Source organism: Neoarius graeffei, chromosome 16 (genome assembly GCF_027579695.1).
Source record: "Neoarius graeffei isolate fNeoGra1 chromosome 16, fNeoGra1.pri, whole genome shotgun sequence".
Lineage (NCBI taxonomy): Eukaryota > Metazoa > Chordata > Actinopteri > Siluriformes > Ariidae > Neoarius > Neoarius graeffei.
In genome coordinates this window covers 29174647-29190841 of record NC_083584.1, presented here as the reverse complement: position 1 = coordinate 29190841, position 16195 = coordinate 29174647, and the positions used below count along the sequence as shown (strand labels likewise).

The following is a 16195-nucleotide window of genomic DNA, read 5'->3' as shown; positions in this document are numbered from 1 at the left end:
AACTAGACCCACCCGCCTAGCGGCCAAAAATATTTTTGCCTACGAGTGGCAAATATTCACATTTAGTCTGGCTTGCCAGGCTAAACTAAGGAAGATTCATTGTGAAGCCTTCAAAGCAAAACATTTGGCATCACAATCAATTAATATTACATTACTCATTTATTTTCTCATATTTTTCCAGTATTCTATAATAAGTAGACACAAATTCTTAATTATAAACATATTCTAATTTCTTCATTCTAAAGAATGTAATTAAAGTGGCAGGATATAAATCCAAAACAAGTGTTTATTTAAGTTTTGAAAAAGATGAAGAAAAGCATAACCATCAAACAAACATGTGCAGCTTAATTATGTGGGTTTTTTTAATATGGAATTGCACCATTTTAACAACAAATAATAATTCTAAATAAATTCTGCAGTTTTTTCCCCAAGAATTCCTCCAGAAAGCCATGCCTTAAAAGGAAATTTAAAGTATTACAAGCATGTCAATGAACACAAAAGGCTTTAGTTATTTAGTTATATACACAAAAGGTTACACAAGGTTTTGTAGTCAGTGCAACTTGGCTTAACAAGTTGGAAAAAAGGTAAGGTGCTGCTGGCTCCAATGAACACATATACTGTACAATATATAAAAACTGAAAATATGCTTAATTTACACCAAGTCAGAGAGAACTTGAGGCTACTGAAATATTCCAAGCATGGCAATGTTAAACTCATTTCATCTCATTATCTCTAGCCGCTTTATCCTGTTCTACAGGGTCGCAGGCAAGCTGGAGCCTATCCCAGCTGACTACGGGCGAAAGGCGGGGTACACCGTGAACAAGTCGCCAGGTCATCACAGGGCTGACACATAGACACAGACAACCATTCACACTCACATTCACACCTACGGTCAATTTAGAGTCACCAGTTAACCTAACCTGCATGTCTTTGGACTGTGGGGGAAACCGGAGCACCCGGAGGAAACCCACGCAGACACGGGGAGAACATGCAAACTCCGCACAGAAAGGCCCTCACCGGCCACGGGGCCCGAACCCAGACCTTCTTGCTGTGAGGTGACAGCGCTAACCACTACACCACCGTGCCACCGCAATGTTAAACTGCCATTGGTAAAACAAAAACATGGCAATGTTAAACTGCCATTGGTAAAACAACTGCCATTGGTAACATACACACACACACAAAAACTTTTGCCTAGTAAATTCAAATATCAGATATCACTGTACCGTCTGCTGTGCTACTTCCAGAGTGGAAGAGAACACAAGGGTAGCAAAAAAAGAGCATTGACTACATCACAGCCAGCTAGCCAAGTTTTCTGGTGGTACCAGTTCTTGTTAAAACCTCTTGAGTAGGTCTTCTCCCCCTTCGTAGACACTTGTTTGATGTTTAAATTCGGTCTAGGAGGTCCCAGCTGTTTGATTGCCGTTTTCTCCTCATTGGTACGACGACTAAAGGGAACTTCTTTCAGAGACTCTATCGTATTGTTGCACTCAACACTCGCCGCCATCTTCATAGAATGTTCACACATTTCCCGCACAACAGGCGTATGACGTAAGCACGCTGCTTGTGCGAGCACATAAAACCTAATAGAAAATGCATTGGGAGCATGATTTTCGAAAAAAACGTACGTCTTTGAGAGGTCTGTTCACAACTGAAAATCAGCTGGAAGCGATACCGCGTTTGGTGTTTTTATTCAGCGTTTCCCGCATCGCAGCTTCTCCATTCAAAAATGGTATGGACATTTTAAACTCAGCTGAGTATTGGTATGGATGCGTCCATACACATTTTTACGCCCATGATGTCAACCTTTGGTCAATCAAACCTGTATAACCAACCTCCAAAATCCATATTTCCCTTATAAAATCCTTATAAGATGCAAATTAAAATAATTTACCTAAAATTTGAATGATAATTAACAATGATATATCCCAGTTACTTTTTATTCAATATTAATAACAATAAACCTTCAGAATGAATACAAAGCTCCAATGTTTGACAAAAACACAAAGTGTCACTCTAATGTTCTGAATTGTACTCCATGACAGCTTTTTTAGCACTCCGCACCAATACCTCACTAGGCTGCATGTCACAGCAAGTGTCTGTGTTGATCTTGCTGGAGTGCCCATTCAGAATCTTTTCAGTCGCTAGTGAAAATCGCTCAGGTGGAAATATGCTTTTCAAACAAAATGTTACTTCCTGGTTGGCGGGATTCTCGCAATGCGGTGTGCGCATGATCAAAAGTGGAACGAAGTCTCGCTACCACAAGATAACGCGCGATTTCATAAGACTCTTTACTGGCTGTCTGTGCTTTCTGTGGTGTACAGTACATTTGTAAATGTTATGCGCTCTTTTATCATTGTCGGAATTGATTATAGCTCTAAATAAATATTGAAGTTTTTTTTAAAGACTCCATATAACTTAAAAAAAAAAACTTCAATATTTACTCCTGTGGGTTCACCACCCACAGAGGTAGCAGTAGGGGTTTGGTGCAGTGTGGATTGGGTGGCAGTAGAAGGCAGGGGCCTCGACGACCTGATCCCCGGACACAGCGGCTGGCTGTTGGGACATGGAATGTCACTTTGCTGGGGGGGAAAGAGCCTGAGCTTGTGCGGGAGGTTGAGAGGTACCGGCTAGAGATAGTTGGGCTCACCTCCACGCACAGCTTGGGCGCTGGAACCCAGCTCCTCGAGAGGGGCTGGACTTTCCACTTCTCTGGAGTCACCCGTGGTGAGCGGCGGCGGGCTGGTGTGGGCTTGCTTATAGCTCCCCAGCTCAGCTGCCATGTGTTGGAGTTTACCCCAGTGAACAAGAGGGTCGCCTCTCTGCGCCTTCGGATTGGGGAGAGGGCTCTTGCTGTTGTTTGTGCCTACGGGCCAAATAGCAGTATAGAGTATCCGGCCTTCTTGGAGTCCCTGGGAGAGGTACTGAGGGGTGCTCAGACTGGGGACTCCATTGTGCTACTGGGGGACTTCAATGCTCATGTGGGTGACGACAGTGACACCTGGAGGGGCGTGGTTGGGAGGAACGGCCTCCCCGATCTGAACCCGATTGGTGTTTTGTTATTGGACTTCTGTGCTAGTCACGGTTTGTCCATAACGAACACCATGTTTGAGCATAGGGGTGTCCATAAGTGCACGTGGCACCAGGACACCTTAGGTCGGAGGTCGATGATCGACTTTGTAGTCGTTTCATCTGATCTCCGGCCCTATGTCTTGGGCACTCGGGTGAAGAGAGGGGCTGAGCTGTCAACTGATCACCACCTGGTGGTGAGTTGGATCCGCTGGCGGAGGAGGAAGCTGGACAGACCTGGCAGGCCCAAACGTATGGTGAGGGTCTGCTGGGAACGTCTGGCCGAGCACTCTGTTGGGGAGGTCTTTAACTCCCACCTCCGGGAGAGCTTTTCCCAGCTTCCGAGGAAGGCGGGGGACATTGAGTCTGAGTGGACCATGTTCTCTACCTCCACTGTGGACGCAGCTGTTCGGAGCTGTGGCCGCAAGGTCTCCGGTGCCTGTCGTGGCGGCAATCTCCAAACCTGGTGGTGGACACCGGAAGTAAGGGATGCCGTCAAGCTGAAGAAGGAGTCCTATCGGGCCATGTTGACCTCCGGGACTCCTGAGGCAGCTGACGGGTATCGGGTATAGGGGAATCACACTGCTCAGCCTCCCAGGGAAAGTTTACTCCAGGGTACTGGAGAGGAGAATTCGACCAATAGTCGAACCTCGGATCCAGGAGGAACAATGCGGTTTTCGTCCTGGTCGCGGAACACTGGACCAGCTCTATACCCTTCATAGGGTGCTCGAGGGTTCATGGGAGTTTGCCCAACCAGTCCACATGTGCTTTGTGGATCTGGAGAAGGCATTCGACCGTGTCCCCCGTGGTATTCTGTGGGGGGTGCTTCGGGAGTATGGGGTTCGGGGCTCTTTGCTAAGGGCTGTCCGGTCCCTGTACGAACGGAGCAGGAGTCTGGTTCGCATTGCCGGCAGTAAGTCAGACCTGTTCCCAGTGCATGTTGGACTCTGGCAGGGCTGCCCTTTGTCACCGGTTCTGTTCATAATTTTTATGGACAGAATTTCTAGGCGCAGCCAGGGGCCGGAAGGAATCCTGTTTGGGAACCACAGGATTTCATCTCTGCTTTTTGCAGATGATGTTGTCCTGTTGGCTTCTTCAAACCAGGACCTTCAGCATGCACTGGGGCGGTTTGCAGTCGAGTGTGAAGCGGCTGGGATGAGAATCAGCACCTCCAAGTCTGAGGCCATGGTTCTCGACCGGAAAAGGGTGGCTTGCCCTCTCCAGGTTGGTGGAGAAGTCCTGCCTCAAGTGGAAGAGTTTAAGTATCTTGGGATCTTGTTCACGAGTGAGGGAAGGATGGAGCGTGAGATCGACAGGCGGATCGGTGCAGCCTCCACAGTGATGCGGTCGCTTTACCGGTCCGTCGTGGTGAAGAAGGAGCTGAGCCAAAAGGCAAAGCTCTCAATTTACCGGTCGATCTATGTTCCGACTCTCACCTATGGTCATGAGCTTTGGGTAATGACAGAAAGAACAAGATCGCGGATACAAGCGGCCGAAATGAGTTTCCTTCGCAGGGTGGCTGGGCGCTCCCTTAGAGATAGGGTGAGAAGCACAGTCACTCGGGAGGAGCTCGGAGTATAGCCGCTGCTCCTCCACATCGAGAGGAATCAGCTGAGGTGGCTCGGGCATCTTTTTCGGATGCCTCCTGGACGCCTCCCTGGGGAGGTGTTCCAGGCATGTCCCCCCTGGAGGAGGCCCCGGGGAAGACCCAGGACACGCTGGAGGGACTATGTCTCTCGGCTGGCCTGGGAACGCCTCGGTGTTCTTCCCGAGGAGCTGGCCGAGGTATCTGGGGAAAGGGAAGTTTGGGCTTCCATGCTTAGACTGCTGCCTCCGTGACCCGGTCCCGGATAAGCGGAAGAAGACGAGACGAGACGAGATATAACTTTATTTGTATGCCCGTATACTACGTTTATTGAATCAAATCCGTATAAAATACGGACATTCCGTATAGGTTGACATGTATGCTATCTAAAATTACACTTGAGTAGTAACCACTTTTAAAAGTAAAGAGTAAATAATTTTAGCTAAAATTAGGAGTCAGAACATGTTTGTTGTGTTCTGAATTTTCACACTTGCAGCTCATAAGAAATAGTCACACAATTCAGTTCAAAAATCCTTGAATGTTAAGGTTGGTGTTAAAGATGAGGTTCGTGTATGTACCTGTTCTCATGACCTCTAACCACATCGGCCTTTTTTTAATTTGAAACTGCACCCTTTTATTTATTAGTCTTCATCTATTTCGTGGATGAAGATTATTTGGTGACTATTTGAAGACTATTGTTTTGGGGGTTTTTTTTTCAACCAAAAGTTGTTTGGTTTCAGACTAAATTTTCACTGCTGGTAGAGATGGACAATGGAAGCTCACTGACCCAAGATGAGTGACCTTGACCTGTTTTTCAAGGTCACAGAGCATATTTTATGTCATTTTTGTCAAAAATGTCATTTCATTTATTACAGTATCTATTGAAGAGAAAGGATTTTCCCCTAGATTTTATATAAACAAATGATGTGCTCATTTCCTGCGCAAAAAACTTCGATGCCAGTCAAGCGGAAAGTGATGTATTCTGGACCACAGTTGAAAACAGTTTGTTTCCTAAATAACCAAAACCACAACATGTTCAAAAACACCAGTGGTGCCAAAAGTTGTCATTTGCTCTGGATCAGTGCAAGTTTTTCTTTGGTAAAGAAGTCTTTATCAGTTTTCAAATAATTTAATTTAATGTATTTTGCACATTCGCAAAAATGGGTAATACAGTCATTTCACCATGAACTATTGATTTTGGCTTATAATATGCTATAGCAAACTATCCCAAACATGTACCCATTCTACCAGAATCAAGGGTCAAATTTGACCTTTGACCAACTTTTAGTGGTCAAAAAGGTCATTTTCTGTTTCTGACTGTACTATTTTTTAAAAATCATTAAAATAGTTTAATATTTACACACAATGACCTTGTATTTTTCTTTAGTGCATATTCTTTTGTAGATTATTGACAAATTGATATCTCTAGCCGCTTTATCCTGTTCTACAGGGTCACAGGCAAGCTGGAGCCTATCCCAGCTGACTACGGGCGAGAGGCGGGGTACACCCAGGGGCGCAGATACGTTTTTTGAACTGGGGGGGACAAAGCTGCCAGCAAACCAACCCCACTCCCACCCCCAACATGTGTTGTGCGAGGAATATACTCTGATGCCCTCAGGGCGGCGACATTACTCAGCTAAGACAAAAAAACCATCACTCCTTCATCCCTGCAACTGTTAGCTTAGGCCTACTAATAAGTAAAGAGTAGGAATAGAGCACACCTGTGATGTCTGGTGCTCTCATGTGCTATTTACCACTGACACGACAGGATGTCATGTGGGTTGAATATGTGTGTGTGTTCTGGATGACTGCTGACTGTTTTGTCTACCCTTTGTATTTATCTATAGTATCTAGGTCTGTGTATCCTATGTATTGAGACTTGGACTGTCAAACTTAATTACCCATCATTGAAAGAAATAAAGCTTATTGATTCTGATTCTGATTCCAATCACTCCCCAAGCATGCCATATGCAAAAACTCTTTTATTTAAACATTAACTGACTTTCAGCACACTGATTCTTTAAGAAAACTAGTTTTAAAACCACTAAGTTCCAACTGTTAAACATAGCGAGAGGCTGGGCTACGTGTGTGTATGTAAAGTGTAAACCAGTGCATCCTGACTTTCTAACTATGCCTGTGTGTTGCGTGAGCGGCAGTCAGTCAACAACTCTTCGCAAAGTTTCCTTATGAAACAATATGCTCGCTGAAATTATGGCAGAGAACGCCAGATTAAACATTAAAACTGCCTTCTGAGCACTGTATCTACAGGCTACCACCAAAAGAAGGAGGCTACCAGAAAGGCATCTCTACTCCGTATGATTTTACTTTCACTACGACATTACTTTGAACAGACTATCAAAAATTGCAAGGTGATATGATAAAGTAAGGCACAGTTTACTTACAGTCGTTGTTTTTTGAAAAAACGATGCAATCGTTTTCTGCCTTTTCGGTTTGGCACCCTTCATCATGCCGTGTTGGGGTCCTGAACTAGGAGTTGTCCCCGATATGCCTGTCAAACTTGTTGTGGGTAATCATAGCAACCAAGCTCGAGCTCGCAACCTGTGCAGTCTGCGCAGCTCAACCAACCGAATATCAGTCTTTGTTTTGTTTTATGTGAGTTGTTGCAACTATGTATGTACTGCTGTGCACCTCAATAAACCGAATGGTAATTAATCTTTTGATTTTTCCGTGAGGTTTGCCTTATGCAAAGAAAGACAGCATAGACGTTTTTCCTCCATATAAGTGGGGGGGACCGAACGAGGTGAATTTAAATCTGGGTGGGACGAATCCCACCCATCCCACCCTCTATCTGTGCCCGTGGGTACACCCTGGACAAGTCGCCAGGTCATCACAGGGCACAGACAACCATTCACACTCACATTCACACCTACGGTCAATTTAGAGCCACCAATTAGCCTAACCTGCATGTCTTTGGGCTGTGGGGAAAACCGGAGCACCCAGAGGAAACTCACACGGACATGAGGAGAGCATGCAAACTCCACACAGAAAAGCCCCCGGGCTCAAACCCAGAACCTTCTTCGTGTGAGGCGACAGTGCTAACCACTATACTACCGTGCCACCCCACCATACCATCTACATAGAGCTTTCTGTAAAGCTGCTTTGTGACAATGTCCATCCATCCATCCATCCATCCATCCATCCATCCATCCATCCATTATCTGTAGCTGCTTATCCTGTTCCACAGGGTTGCAGGCAAGCTGGAGCCTATCCTAGCTGACTATGGGTGAGAGGCGGGGTACACGCTGGACAAGTTGCCAGGTCATCGCAGGGCACAGACAACCATTCACACTCACATTCACACCTATGGTCAATTTAGAGCCACCAATTAGCCTAACCTGCATGTCTTTGGGCTGTGGGGGAAACCCACGTGGACATAAGGACAGCATGCAAACTCCACACAGAAAAGCCCGCGGGCTCGAACCCAGAACCTTCTTGGTGTGAGGCGACAGTGCTAACCACTACCATACACTACCGTGCCACCCGACCATACTGTACCATCTACACAGAGCTTTCTGTAAAGCTGCTTTGTGACAGTCTAATCTCATCTCATTATCTCTAGCCGCTTTATCCTGTTCTACAGGGTCACAGGCAAGCTGGAGCCTATCCCAGCTGACTACGGACGAAAGGCGGGGTACACCCTGGACAAGTCGCCAGGTCATCACAGGGCTGACACATAGACACAGACAACCATTCACACTCACATTCACACCTACGGTCAATTTAGAGTCACCAGTTAACCTAACCTGCATGTCTTTGGACTGTGGGGGAAACCGGAGCACCCGGAGGAAACCCACGCGGACACGGGGAGAACATGCAAACTCCGCACAGAAAAGCCCGCGGGCTCGAACCCAGAACCTTCTTGGTGTGAGGCGACAGTGCTAACCACTACACTACCGTGCCACCCCACCATACCATCTACATAGAGCTTTCTGTAAAGCTGCTTTGTGACAATGTCCATCCATCCATCCATCCATCCATCCATCCATCCAGCCATTATCTGTAGCCGCTTATCCTGTTCCACAGGGTTGCAGGCAAGCTGGAGCCTATCCTAGCTGACTAGGGGTGAGAGGCGGGGTACACCCTGGACAAGTCGCCAGGTCATCGCAGGGCACAGACAACCATTCACACTCACATTCACACCTACGGTCAATTTAGAGTCACCAGTTAACCTAACCTGCATGTCTTTGGAGGAAACCGGAGCACCCGGAGGAAACCCACGCAGACACAGGGAGAACATGCAAACTCCACACAGAAAGGCCCTCGCTGGCCGCTGGGCTCGAATCCAGGACCTTCTTGCTGTGAGGTGACAGTGCTAACCACCATGCCACCCCCCTTACAATATACAAGATACAAGATGGAAAATTATTTAAAACCAATGAGAACCTTTTCCACTGACTCATACAGTGAATACAATCTAAAAACTGTTTTAAGATACATCCACCCACCCATCCATTAAAAGAAAGAAAGAAAGAAAGAAAGAAAGAAAGCACAACTTTATTCATCACACACTTGTGAAATTCCTCTCTGCATTTAACCCATCTGAAGCAGTGAATACACACGTGAGCAATGAGCACACACACATATCCAGAGCAGTGGGCAGCCACGGGAGCAGTTGGGAGTTAGGTGCCTTGCTCAAGGGCACCTCAGCCCAAGCCCGTCCCATATTAACTTAATCGCATGTCTTTGAACTGTGGGGGAAACCGGAGCACCCAGAGGAAACCCACGCAGACGGGGGAGAACATGCAAACTCCACACAGAAAGGTCCCCGCCGGCCGCTGGGCTCGAACCCAGAACCTTCTTGCTGTGAAGCGACCATGCTAACCACTTACACCACCATATCTGTAGCCACTTATCCTGTCCTACAGGGTCACAGGCAAACTGGAGCTTATCCCGGCTGACTATGGGCAAGGGGTGGGGTACACCCTGGACAAGTCACCAGGTTATCACAAGGCTGACACATAGAGACAAACAATCATTCACACTCACATTCATACCTACGGTCAATTTAGAGCCACCAGTTAACCTAACCTGCATGTCTCTGGACTGTGGGGTTATATCTTACAACACACAAGATGGAAAATTATTTAAAACCAATGAGAACGTTTTCCACTGTCTGACTCATACAGTGAATACAATCTAAACCTGTTTTAAGATACAGTGCAAGACAAGCACAGCCACTTGATGACAAATGTCACAAACTGTGTGGAATTCACTTAATCCTGTCTGACATTTCTGGTTTTAGATGAAAGAAAGAAAGAAAGAAAGAAAGAAAGAAAGAAAGAAAGAAAGAAAGAAAGAAAGAAAGAACAACTTTATTCATCACACACTTGTGCAAATTCCTCTCTGCATTTAACCCATCTGAAGCAGTGAACACACACAAGCACACAAGCAGTGAGCAATAAGCACACACACACCCAGAGCAGTGGGCAGCCATGCTAACAGCACCCAGGGAGCAGTTGGGAGTTAGGTGCCTCGCTCAAAGGCACCCCAGGCCAAGGCCGTCCTATATTAACCTAACTGCATGTCTTTGGACTGTGGGGGAAACCGGAGCACCCGGAGGAAACCCACGCAGACACAGGGAGAACATGCAAACTCCACACAGAAAGGCCCTCACCGGCCGCTGGGTTCGAACCGAGAATCTTCTTGCTGTGAGGCGTCCGTGCTAACCACTACACCACCGTGCCGCCCAAAAAATATGGTAACGCTTCACGATTTTGCGTGTCATCCTTGCGCAGCAGCCATGCTAATCTTCTCTGTATCTTCTCAATAATCTTCTACATTCTCTATATGTATGTATATTCTATATTCTCTCAATTCACCTACGGTCAATTTAGAGACACCAATTAGCCTAACCTGCATGTCTCTGGACTGTGGGGTTATAGCTTACAATATACAAGATGGAAAATTATTTAAAACCAGTGAGAACCTTTTCCACAGTCTAACTCATACAGTGAATGCAATCTGAAACCTGTTTTAAGATACAATGCAAGACAAACGAAACCACTTGATGACAAATGTCACAAACTGTGTGGAATTCATTTCATCCTGTCTGACATTTCTGGTTTTAGATATTTGATGTTATTGTAGCTGCTATTTATAAAATATAATTGTTAAATTATGAAACAGGAGGACAAAACAGAATGGTGTACAATGAATTTTTATATCTACTGCCTGCTAGCAAACCTTCTTGGTGGAGGTAAATTATGAAGGTATCCCCCAGAGTGGAAAAAGTCCACATAATTTATGCTTAATGAAAGTATGGGCTTTTTTTTAAATATTGAAAAGCTATCTCATACATGTCAACCTTTGGTCAATCAAACCTGTATAACCAACCTCCAAAATCCGTATTTCCCTTATAAAATCCTTATAAGATGCAAATTAAAATAATTTACCTAAAATTTGAATGATAATTAACAATGATATATCCCAGTTACTTTTTATTCAATATTAATAACAATAAACCTTCAGAATGAATACAAAGCTCCAATGTTTGACAAAAACACAAAGTGTCACTCTAATGTTCTGAATTGTACTCCATGACAGCTTTTTTAGCACTCCGCACCAATACCTCACTAGGCTGCATGTCACAGCAAGTGTCTGTGTTGATCTTGCCGGAGTGCCCATTCAGAATCTTTTCAGTCGCTAGTGAAAGTCGCTCAGGTGGAAATACGCTTTTCAAACAAAATGTTACTTCCTGGTTGGCGGGATTCTCGCAATGCTGTGTGAGCATGATCAAAAGTGGAACAAAGTCTTGCTACCACAAGATAACGCGCGATTTCATAAGACTCTTTACTGGCTGTTTGTGCTTTCTGTGGTGTACAGTACGTTTGTAAATGTTATGCGCTCTTTTATCATTGTGGGAATTGATTATAGCTCTAAATAAATATTGAAGTTTTTTTTTAAAGAATCCGTATAACTTTATTTGTATGCCCGTATACTACGTTTATTGAATCAAATCCGTATAAAATACGGACATTCCGTATAGGTTGACATGTATGCTATCTAAAATTACACTTGAGTAGTAACCACTTTTAAAAGTAAAGAGTAAATAATTTTAGCTAAAATTAGGAGTCAGAACATGTTTGCTGTGTTCTGAATTTTCACACTTGCAGCTCATAAGAAATATTCTCACAATTCAGTTCAAAAATCCTTGAATGTTAAGGTTGGTGTTAAAGATGAGGTTCGTGTATGTACCTGTTCTCATGACCTCTAACCACATCGGCCTTTTTTTAATTTGAAACTGCACCCTTTTATTTATTAGTCTTCATCTATTTCATGGATGAAGATTATTTGGTGACTATTTGAAGACTATTGTTTTGGGGGCGGGGGGTTCAACCAAAAGTTGTTTGGTTTCAGACTAAATTTTCACTGCTGGTAGAGATGGACAACGGAAGCTCACTGACCCAAGATGAGTGACCTTGACCTGTTTTTCAAGGTCACAGAGCATATTTTATGTCATTTGTGTCAAAAATGTCATTTCATTTATTACAGTATCTATTGAAGAGAAAGGATTTTCCCCTAGATTTTATATAAACAAATGATGTGCTCATTTCCTGCGCAAAAAACTTCGATGCCAGTCAAGCGGAAAGTGATGTATTCTGGACCACAGTTGAAAACAGTTTGTTTCCTAAATAACCAAAACCACAACATGTTCAAAAACACCAGTGGTGCCAAAAGTTGTCATTTGCTCTGGATCAGTGCAAGTTTTTCTTTGGTAAAGAAGTCTTTATCAGTTTTCAAATAATTGAAATTAATGTATTTTGCACATTCGCAAAAATGGGTAATACAGTCATTTCACCATGAACTATTGATTTTGGCTTATAATATGCTATAGCAAACTCTCCCAAACATGTAAATCAAATCAAATCAAATCAAGTTTATTTGTACAGCGCTTTTAACAATAAACATTGTCGCAAAGCAGCTTTACAGAATTTGAACGACTTAAAACATGAGCTAATTTTATCCCTAATCTATCCCCAATGAGCAAGCCTGTGGCGACGGTGGCAAGGAAAAACTCCCTCAGACGACATGAGGAAGAAACCTCGAGAGGAACCAGACTCAAAAGGGAACCCATCCTCATTTGGGCAATGTACCCATTCTACCAGAATCAAGTGTCAAATTTGACCTTTGACCAACTTTTAGAGGTCAAAAAGGTCATTTTCTGTTTCTGACTGTACTATTTTTTAAAAATCATTAAAATAGTTTAATATTTACACACAATGACCTTGTATTTTTCTTTAGTGCATATTCTATTGTAGATTATTGACAAATTGATATATTTTATTAAAAGCTCATCTCATCTCATCATCTCTAGCCGCTTTATCCTGTTCTACAGGGCTGCAGGCAAGCTGGAGCCTATCCCAGCTGACTACGGGCGAGAGGCGGGGTACACCCTGGACAAGTCGCCAGGTCATCACAGGGCACAGACAACCATTCACACTCACATTCACACCTATGGTCAGTTTAGAGCCACCAATTAGCCTAACCTGCATGTCTTTGGGCTGTGGGGAAAACCGGAGCACCCGGAGGAAACTCACACGGACATGAGGAGAGCATGCAAACTCCACACAGAAAAGCCCCCGGGCTCAAACCCAGAACCTTCTTGGTGTGAGGCAACAGTGCTAACCACTACACTACCGTGCCACCCCACCATACCATCTACATAGAGCTTTCTGTAAAGCTGCTTTGTGACAATGTCCATCCATCCATCCATCCATCCATCCATCCATCCATCCATCCATCCATCCATCCAGCCATTATCTGTAGCCGCTTATCCTGTTCTACAGGGTTGCAAGCAAGCTGGAGCCTATCCTAGCTGACTATGGGTGAGAGGTGGGGTACACCCTGGACAAGTTGCCAGGTCATCGCAGGGCACAGACAACCATTCACACTCACATTCACACCTACGGTCAATTTAGAGCCACCAATTAGCCTAACCTGCATGTCTTTGGGCTGTGGGGGAAACCCACGCGGACATAAGGACAGCATGCAAACTCCACACAGAAAAGCCCGTGGGCTCGAACCCAGAACCTTCTTGGTGTGAGGTGACAGTGCTAACCACTGCACTACCGTGCCACCCGACCATACTGTACCATCTACACAGAGCTTTCTGTAAAGCTGCTTTGTGACAGTCTCATCTCATCTCATTATCTCTAGCCGCTTTATCCTGTTCTACAGGGTCACAGGCAAGCTGGAGCCTATCCCAGCTGACTATGGGTGAAAGGCTGGGTACACCCTGGACAAGTCGCCAGGTCATCACAGGGCTGACACATAGACACAGACAACCATTCACACTCACGGTCAATTTACAGTCACCAGTTAACCTAACCTGCATGTCTTTGGACTGTGGGGGAAACCAGAGCACCCGGAGGACACCCACGCAGACACGGGGAGAACATGCAAACTCCGCACAGAAAAGCCCGCGGGCTTGAATCCAGAACCTTCTTGGTGTGAGGCGACAGTGCTAACCACTACACTACCGTGCCACCCCACCATACTGTACCATCTACACTACCGTTCAAAAGTTTGGGGTCACCCAGACAATTTTGTGTTTTCCATGAAAAGTCACACTTTTATTTACCACCATAAGTTGTAAAATGAATAGAAAATATAGTTTTCTGGCCATTTTGAGCATTTAATCGACCCCACAAATGTGATGCTCCAGAAACTCAATCTGCTCAAAGGAAGGTCAGTTTTATAGCTTCTCTAAAGAGCTCAACTGTTTTCAGCTGTGCTAACATGATTGTACAAGGGTTTTCTAATCATCCATTAGCCTTCTGAGGCAATGAGCAAACACATTGTACCATTAGAACACTGGAGTGAGAGTTGCTGGAAATGGGCCTCTATTAGTGCAGCGGTTAATTGCATATTTCATAAGAATCCTTCAAATGGTGACACAAGCATGAAATTCTCCACAAATATGCTTTAATGTCCTCTCTTTTAGAAAAGGGTCCTGGCCACGCCAAAAATTCAAGATGGCCACCATTTTCCAAGATGGCTGCCCGAATGTGACAATTTTTTGTTATTTTCCCTCTTTTCTTAATTTAATTTTCCAAGTGAACCATGTTTATGCTCTTATATGCTAATTTTACAGATTTTGTTGTCTCTGATATAAATTTAAGAAGGTTAGCCTTCAATGTGGTGCCCATAATGGCTGCTACTCCTTGAAAATTATGATTTATCCATTGTAAATTGAGCATATTTAACACACACATGCAATCGTTTCTGGATGTGGATCTTGGTTGGTGTGGTGCAGATCCCATTCAACCATTTTTTATAAACTACAGTTGTGACTGTGATTGCTGTAGATGAGGCAAGGCTCGAATTATTTGCCAGGAAACAACGACCTTATGAGGCCATCCCGCCAACCAAAGCCGCTCTTCTCCAACATACCAAGCGTGCTGCCTACCAGGCCGGTTGTGTGTGGGGCCAGGCAACCCTGTGTCAGCCTGAACCTGAGAGTCCTGCTGACTGGGGATGGCAGAAGTCTGGTGAACAGTGGCATGTTTTCTGGACGGCCAATGCTCCCATAGCCAAGAGCTGTGAGCAACTGACCAAATGTGGTTGCAAAACCAGCTGCCGTGGTAGATGCAAGTGCTTCAGGCTGGGCCTTGTGTGCACAGCACTCTGCTCCTGCAAATGTGAACTGTAGATAAATTTTGCGCATTGATTTTGTTTGTCTTTTGGTGGATGGCATGCGTTGTCAGACCATCACTTTTGGGATTATTATGACTTCCTACAGCCTAAAGGTTTTTTATATAGTTGCAAATAAGTTAGAGTTAAGTTAGTCATAAGTGTTTAGAGTTAGAGTTAAGTGTTAAGTGTTAGAGTTAAGTGTTGTTAAGTGTTAGAGTTAAGTGTGTTTTAGAGTTAAGTGTTAGAGTTAAGTGTTAGAGTTAAGTTAGTCATAAGTGTTTTATAGTTATAAGATATGTATAAGATTGTGTAACAGTATTACTAATGTAGATATTAAGATAACACTAGAGGGCAGTAACAGATACGAGATAAGATAACATAGAAGTTATAGATGTCACTGTAAGTAAAACAAATCGAATCCTGTTGCTTTCTTTTCAATGCAGTTCAATGCAATAAATTTTTTTTTTGTTGGATATCTTCGCTGATTGCGCATAATAGAACAACATTATCTTCTCTTCTTTATTTTCTCTGGGGCTGGAGCCAGGTTCGCCTGGTTTGGTGGCCCCATGATAACTGGGCTGTGCCCAGTGCCACTGCTGGTCTGTGGCTGGATACGGAGCTGGGCTCTCCTAGCTCCGATAGTTTAGGTTGGACTTGGAGGTCTTCTTTGTTTAAATCTTGAATGACATGGTAGATTGTGGGAAACAGTTCATGATCACAATCCCATGATTTAAAGTTCATTTAAATGGAAAAAGCATGTTTATTTCAACAGATATATGGTCTCGGTGTGAAATTGCCAGATACTGATGGCGGCCATCTTGAAAAAAGGTCGCCATCTTGAATTTTCACGTGGCCAGGATCCTAATCTGAAAGAGTATATCCAGG

At 44.3% G+C, this 16195-nt stretch overlaps 1 non-coding gene across 1 annotated transcript; it reads right to left on the bottom strand.

Moving 5' to 3' along the window:
- Positions 1 to 10365: 10365 nt before the first annotated feature.
- LOC132901050 (U6 spliceosomal RNA) lies at positions 10366 to 10468 on the bottom strand. The gene has a single exon (XR_009656828.1). It is a non-coding gene; the product is annotated as a U6 spliceosomal RNA (small nuclear RNA).
- Between the last annotated feature and the right edge of the window lie 5727 nt (positions 10469 to 16195).